At 44.3% G+C, this 7,029-nt stretch overlaps 1 long non-coding RNA gene across 2 annotated transcripts in view; it reads right to left on the bottom strand.

Annotated features, from left to right (window-relative positions):
• The window catches only part of LOC110296947, an 8,516-nt gene extending 6,388 nt beyond the window's left edge, over positions 1-2,128 (bottom strand). For both annotated transcript variants that reach the window (XR_002378228.2, XR_003836949.1), the window contains exon 1: positions 1,956-2,128. This is a non-coding gene — a long non-coding RNA (uncharacterized LOC110296947). The remainder of the gene's footprint in view (positions 1-1,955) is intronic.
• Positions 2,129-7,029: the final 4,901 nt, after the last annotated feature.

Raw genomic sequence — 7,029 nt, 5'->3', positions numbered from 1 at the left:
TGCCCAGGGAATGGTGAGAGCCTGGACCTTCATACATCATGTAGCCATCAAGACCATCCCCCCACAGACATGCCTCAATGGATGTTCTTGATATATATTTAAATATATAATTTGTATATTTTCAAATATACATAAATTCTCTGATATAACACTTGTTTTTGGCTTTGTGCTGTATTTTTTGCATTTGAACAGAGTCCAGCTAACACTGAGGCAAGAGCACATCCACCTCTTCGTGAAGCTGGTGGAATGAATGCCTTTGTCAGCGTCTTGGTTCGTAGATATCAGGTGTCTAACCAGAAGCCACCAGCCACATAACTGTAATATTTTGGTAGCACGAATTGTTAAGATGCCAACCTGTTGTCAGGACTTTTTGAAAACAATATATACTGCATGGTAGTGCAAGTGACTAAAGTTCCTATTGGCTTTTTACCCCCATGTGTGCCTGCGACAAGCATTTCAGTGTGGAGAATTGTCCCAGTTACTCAGCACTGATGGGTAATCAATGTGCTGGGCAGCCACTGTCACAAGCTAGAAAAGTACAGCAGAGTCTGATCTTACAATGTGTGGTCACTTAACAATTTGCAGAAATGAAAAGAAGTGGGAACTCTCTGTAACAAAAATCGAAACAGACCTTCCGGGAGCTGAGCTGTAATGGGCGAGTTTTCCCTCCCCCTGCCCGCCCCCCACCCCCTTTCATGCCCAGTCTGTGCTCAGGCTGCCTGGTACTTAGAAAAGGGAAGCCATTTGAAAACAGGGCTTAAGCAGTCTGGTTGTTGCTTAAAGTTTGATCTTCAGGGGTAACCAGTCATTTGTAATCTTAGTTATCACAGACTAAGCCACAAAAAGAAAAATGGTGCCCATTTGTTTAAAATACAAAGTAACAAAGCATTTTCCGAGAAAAGAGTACATGGTCAAGGCAGTGCCTCTGAGTGGCTTCTCAAAGGCTGGAATTGGAAGGCACTGTGGAAAACAGAGGTTGAATTTCATGCTCGTTTTCCTTGTGTGGAAGAGAAAACTGAAACCTTAAGCACCATGACTGTCCCCATTTTTAGTGCAAGGTGACATTACCTTGTCCCATATGTATGTGTTTTTACCTACTGGTAGAATTCAGGGCTATAATAAGCTAACAGAGAAATTAATAGAAAAGGGTATTGATTCATAATATAAATGGGCAAAACATTGTAGATACAGAAATATATAGAAATTTAGCAATTCAAATAGATACAGTTTAGTAAACAATTTCTTAGGCTTCTAAAATAATAATTGAGTGTAAGAAAACAATCTTTAAATGGTCAAGAAATAGTGCAAGCTTTTAGAACCTTGTGGCTGGAATGTGGACCACAGGCTCTGCACTCCAGTTGTTAGTGCTGTACTGGGATCTGGCAGAGACTTGTAGAGGCAGGTCTCGCTGGAGGAAGTGCATTGCTGGGAGGTGGTCTTTGAGAGTTACAGGATAGCTGCTTCTGGTTAAGAACTCTGGTTTCCATGGAGCTCGTCCTGCAGAGGGGCTGTCCCAGATTCCCAACCATTAGAGATTCCTCTATTTCCATTACTCTGAAACTATGAGCCAAAATAAGTCTGTCCTTGAAGTTGCTTCTCTGAGGTCTTTGGTCTTCATAGATAATACAAGCCTCACAAGGGAAAGGTGCTTTCTCTGACTTGAAATCTAGAGCCTATAGAGGAAAAGAGCCATAAATCCCAACATAGAAATTCTTCCCAGGGATTTATTTCATCCTGGTATTTCATGCTTTGACCTTCTGAGGGTCAAAAGACAAATGAGTGAATATGATCTTAGCGCCTTGTGTCACAATTGAAGACACACACACACACACACACACACACACACACACACAGCAGGGCTCTGTGGTTTTCTTAGTCGGCAAACATTCAGTAGACCAGCAGTGCTTTCCATTGGTGAGATGAGGAAGACAAACAGTTCCCACACAGACACTTACCTCAGCTGAAGGTGGTAATCTCACTGCCATTTAGGAAGACCCCTGGGATCTACAAGTATATCTCCCTGCCCTTGTGTCTCATTAGTCTCTTGTCCATTTGATAGAAGTTGGAGTCTAGGGGGAAAATAACATCAACTGAGAAGACGCTCCGTTCACATTGGCCTGTGGATATGTCTGTGGGCATTTTCTTATTAATGATTGATGAGGGAGGGCCCATCCCATGGTGGGTGGAACCACTTCTGGGCACTGGTTTATGAGAAAGCAGGCTAAGTGATCCACAGAGATCCAGGCCATAAGTAGCTCCCCTTCATGGCCTCTGCTTCAGTTTCTGCCTCCAGGTTCCTGCCTTAAGTTTCTGCCCCTCAGTGATGGACAGTGAGACATAAAATAAACCCTTTCCTCAGATGAACTTTGGCCACCTTGTATATTACAGTGATGCAGTCCCAACCAGGACACATTGTAACAAATTGTCTTTATAATGTGCTATTGCTTACGGCTCACGATGGGTATGGATACCTGAGACCTATGGACTAATAGAAATGTGCTTCTATGTCAGCATTTTTAAAGGATATTTGTTTGATTACTGCTAAGGGTAGAGACTTAGACTGTCTACCAATTGGGGTCTGGATGAACAAATTAGGATATAGACAGAAATGGGATGTAATAGGCCGAGATAAAAAAAAAAAACTGTTATCAAATTGGAGAATCCTCTATAAATATTGCCAAGGGAGCCATGTATGGTGCCACATGGCTGTGACTGTATCACCCAAAAGCCTAAGATGGGAAGGTCAAAAGTTCAAGGCCAGCCTGGGATACATAGCCTGCTTCAGGCTACTCTGGGTTACTTAAACAGATCCTGTCTTAGGTGAAAAAAAAATCAAGAGAAGAGGCACAGAACATGGAATGGAGCAGCTACCCTCCCTGTTTTCCTCTTTTCTAAGTCAGAGGGCAGAAAACACAAGTCTATTGATTCATTTGGTTTTGTTGAGACAGGGTCTTATGTAGCCCAGGCTGGCCTCAAACTTACTAGGTAGCTGAGGATGACCTTGAACTCTTCAACCTCCAGTCTCTCCACCGTTGGAATGCTGGAATCACAGATGTATGCCTTGTGTCCAGCATGTTTTGATTTAAACATGTTTAAAGTTTAGAGCCACCCAGAGGGCTATGCAGGAAAAGGGAGCTGCCTCCACCCCTAACCACCTGAGTTTGATCCCTGGGACCCACACATGGAAGGAAAGAGACTACCAGAATGTGTCCTCTGACCTCCATACGTTTGTTGTGGCATGGACATGCCTCCTCATAAAGAAATAAGTAGATATATAAATACAGTTAATAAGTCAAATGTCTTGGGGAAAAATTGTTCTTTTAAAAGATAACAAAGAAGCAATGATAGTGGATGCCTGTGACAAGTGGTAGATCAGAGCTGTAGGTTAGGGAGGAGGTATAAATGTCTTTACTGGGACACTTTACGTAGCATGAGACAGTATCAACAAATAACCAGAGATCAAAAAGAGAAAATATTAGAGAAATTACCACTGACCCTCTGTATCAACTAGGGTGGAAACATGGGGTCTTGTAGAACATACATGTGGAGCATTACTGTAAGAAACTGGAGTAGTCAGTTGTCAGCGCTGGCTAGGAGGATACCGAATCTGTGCAGCCAGAAGTGCTGGCTGGCAATTCTCAGGCAGGAGCTGATACCACGGGACTGCTTTTCCTCAGCGAACCTCAGCTCTGTTTTTAGAACCTTTCAGGTAATTGGATCAGGCTCCTTAGATTATAGAGGATAACCTTTACTTAAGCTCAATGGATTATAGATGTTAGCCATGTCTACAAATACCCTCACAGCAAAATACAGATTGAAAAACTAGGGTCTCCTTGATACTCCCCTCTGGTCCAACCTCCCGCTCCACCCCTGCCTTTCTCTCTCTGAAATCCATCTTGGAGAAGTTTCAAATCCCTGAGTAAAGGCAACGTGTGTACAGTGTGACAAAAAGGCAGGTCACATTCCCTGGGCTTTCTGAGATAATTCTGAGGTCAAATGTATTTTATTAAGTCTAAGATTAGAATCCTCTATAATTTTTTGTGCTGCTATTGAACAAAATGCCACCGATTCAATTCGCAGGCTATTGATAATAAAAGATTCCTTTTATTCCGTTTATGTTAAATACATGTGTGCATCAATGTAGCTTCTCCAGAGAGGCAGAATTTAAGGAATCACATGTCTATTTGTAGATAAGAACAAGTATAGGAAGGGGTTTAATGGGGAGGTGGCGGGGCTTTTCTTATCTCTTGGTGAGTTTAAATCAGGGACCCAGACAATCAAAATCACCCTGAGCCAATGGCTTCTGGGTTTGTCTCACTCCCAAGAAGAATAAGGAAACTCAGACAATGAATGAAGAGAACAAACGTAGATTTATTAAGGAAAAGTGAGAGAGAACTCCCCCAGAGTCGGTGGGACTCCAAAGGAGAAATATTGATGTATGCTATGTCCAGTGGCCTTTTATGGGTCTAATGACCAGGACTGGATGGAGGCCAACGAGGTCTTTATTGAGACAGGCTGTTGTCTGAGTACACTGTTGGCTAAGCCAATAAGGCATCCATTTGGCCTTTTTAAGCTCCTTGTGGTCCATCATAGAGTTGTTAGTCCATTTTGGGCAGGAGCCCATGTGCTATGTAGCTAGCCTGTGATCCATCATGGGTCTCTGTGTCAAGAGGCAGATACTGAATATCTTGGTAATGTGAGTATTGCCAAAGGGAAGGTGTCTCCTGTCTCAACACTATTCAGAAGGCTGGGAATCCCTACAATCTGAAATATGGGTGCTGGGGGGGGGAGGGGTCAGTGTATGTCTAGACCATGCATGGAGGCTTGATATCCAACAGTGTGAAACGTGGTTCAAATCTGAAGGCTTCAGAACTGGGGCATTGCCGATAGAGATAAGATGGAGATCCCAGCCCAATCAGAGGATGGAACTCATTCCTTCTCGGGCTTCTGTGTGATGCAGATCCTCAGTTGCTGAGCGGGAGCTCAGATGTATCCATGAGATCAGCATCTTTATCCATCCCAGTAGTAAAGAAATGTCTTGAGACACATACAGACATGGTGTCTTTCAAACTACCCGGAGCTCCCTTAGCCCAGGCTAGCTGACACATAAAATTAACCATCACGTTGCACGGGCTTTAGAACAGTGAAAGTTCTCCTTGTGGTGCTTCCGTGGGACACCACCATGACTGAGATGTGTGTGCTTCAGCTCCATTTCAGGCAATACAGGCCGATCACATACAACACATCTTGGGGATTCATGGTCTACTTCAGGAACTGAAAATTAGCTGTGTCGACAATGACTCTAAAATGTCACCAAAGAATCCCTGTAAAAGGGACATTCCTTTCTCCTATCCACCCATAGTCTGGGGTGGGGATTGGAAGTCACTTTGGGGGGTGAGAGCCGAGGCTGACAAGAGCCAGTTTTCAGCACTGTTTTATCTTCCGTATCCCGGCCCTACTTTCAACAGGCAGAATGTGAGCAGCAGCTCATGAATTATTTGTCTGTGGTGCTGCAAATAACTGTAGTAGATTTCTGCATATGGCATCATTTCCTGTCTTCCCTGACACCCAGAGAGTGCAGGCCGAGGCTTACCCGACATGTTCCACGTGCTGTACCTGAATACTAAAAGATCATGTTCACTACAGCAATATGTACATCTCGTGCAATGGCTTTGGAAGCTTAATGGCCCTCAGTTTGGTCTAAAGTTAGTTCACAAGGGTGCCAAAACCTCCCTGCTGTTCAGTTTAGTTACACACACACACACACACACACACACACACAGAGAGAGTGAGAGTGAGAGTGTGTTGGGTGCCATAACTCTAACCACTGTGAGAAGAAATGGCACTTCGTCATGCTGAATCATCTTGATCAGTTAGAGTGACCCACAAGACACAAGGGAGTAGGTGGCCAGCCCTTCCATTTGTCAGTGCCGAAGCTCTTGCATGTAGCAAGTGTTTGAACATTACCTCATTCAGTGGAGCCCACTGGCTGTAGGACGCTGGTTCTGACTCCCTGTTGTAGTCTCCCCTCCCCAGCCTGAAACCTGCTTGCTCAGGGGTGGAGCTTGCCACTCAATCATTCTGCCACGCCCACTGCTGGAGCCTTCCGCTTTACTGTTCTGTGTTCACCTGCAACCTTACTCCAAGATTATTTGGTGGGAATCGGGCCCCTCCCCTTCCTTCATAACTGAGTGTAAAATTGAATCTTGAGCGGAGCCTTGTCTTGGTTCCGTCTTTATCTCGTGCCACCTAGTCCCCTCTTCTCTTCCAGGTTTCTAAGATGCCTTTCCAGACTAGAACCCAGACATGTGAGCCGCTGGCCCGACACAACACCTGTCTGTAGGTCGCTGGTTCTGACTCCCTGACTGTAGGACACTGGTTCTGATTCCCGACTTCAAAGAGGCCAAAGTCTCAGGGGCCGACTTCGTTCAGCAGAGCCCACCTGTCTTGCCGTCCTCTGCTTTATTGTGTTTTATGGATTCCACAAAGGAATCTTGTTTTTGAAACCGTGTGCTCAACAAAGTGAGATAGGATTCACACTGCTTTGAACTCCAAAGTGGGAACGTAATGATAAAAAATGATTATTCTGCTCTTATTTAAACTGATAGAAATATGATATAAGATAAAAACAAACAAACAAACAAACAACCCTTTCAAAACAACCCGTCCCAGGTGTGTGGAGGTCAGAGGACAGCTTGTGGGAGTTGGTGCTCTCCCTCCACCACAGAGTGAGTTCTGGGTGTTGAACTCAGGCTATCAGCCTTGGTACCAAGCACCCTTGTCTGCTAAGCTTTCATGTAGGGTGAATCAGAGATTTTTTTTGCTATTGTTGTTGTTTGTTTTCCCTTTTGGCTTGTTAGTTGTTTTTATTTTTTGAGGTAGAATCTTGCTGGCTGGCTGGAATTCACCATGTAGACCAGACTGGCCTCAAAATCACAGAGATCTGCCTGTCTTTGCCTTCCAGGGGCTGAGATGAAAGGCCTGCTTTGCTTCGACTCATGAAATCACAGGTTGTTATTCCCAAAGATC

This window comes from Mus caroli, chromosome 6 (assembly GCF_900094665.2).
Source record: "Mus caroli chromosome 6, CAROLI_EIJ_v1.1, whole genome shotgun sequence".
Lineage (NCBI taxonomy): Eukaryota > Metazoa > Chordata > Mammalia > Rodentia > Muridae > Mus > Mus caroli.
Note: the sequence above shows the minus strand (reverse complement) of the source record. Positions and strands in the feature narration are given on the sequence as shown.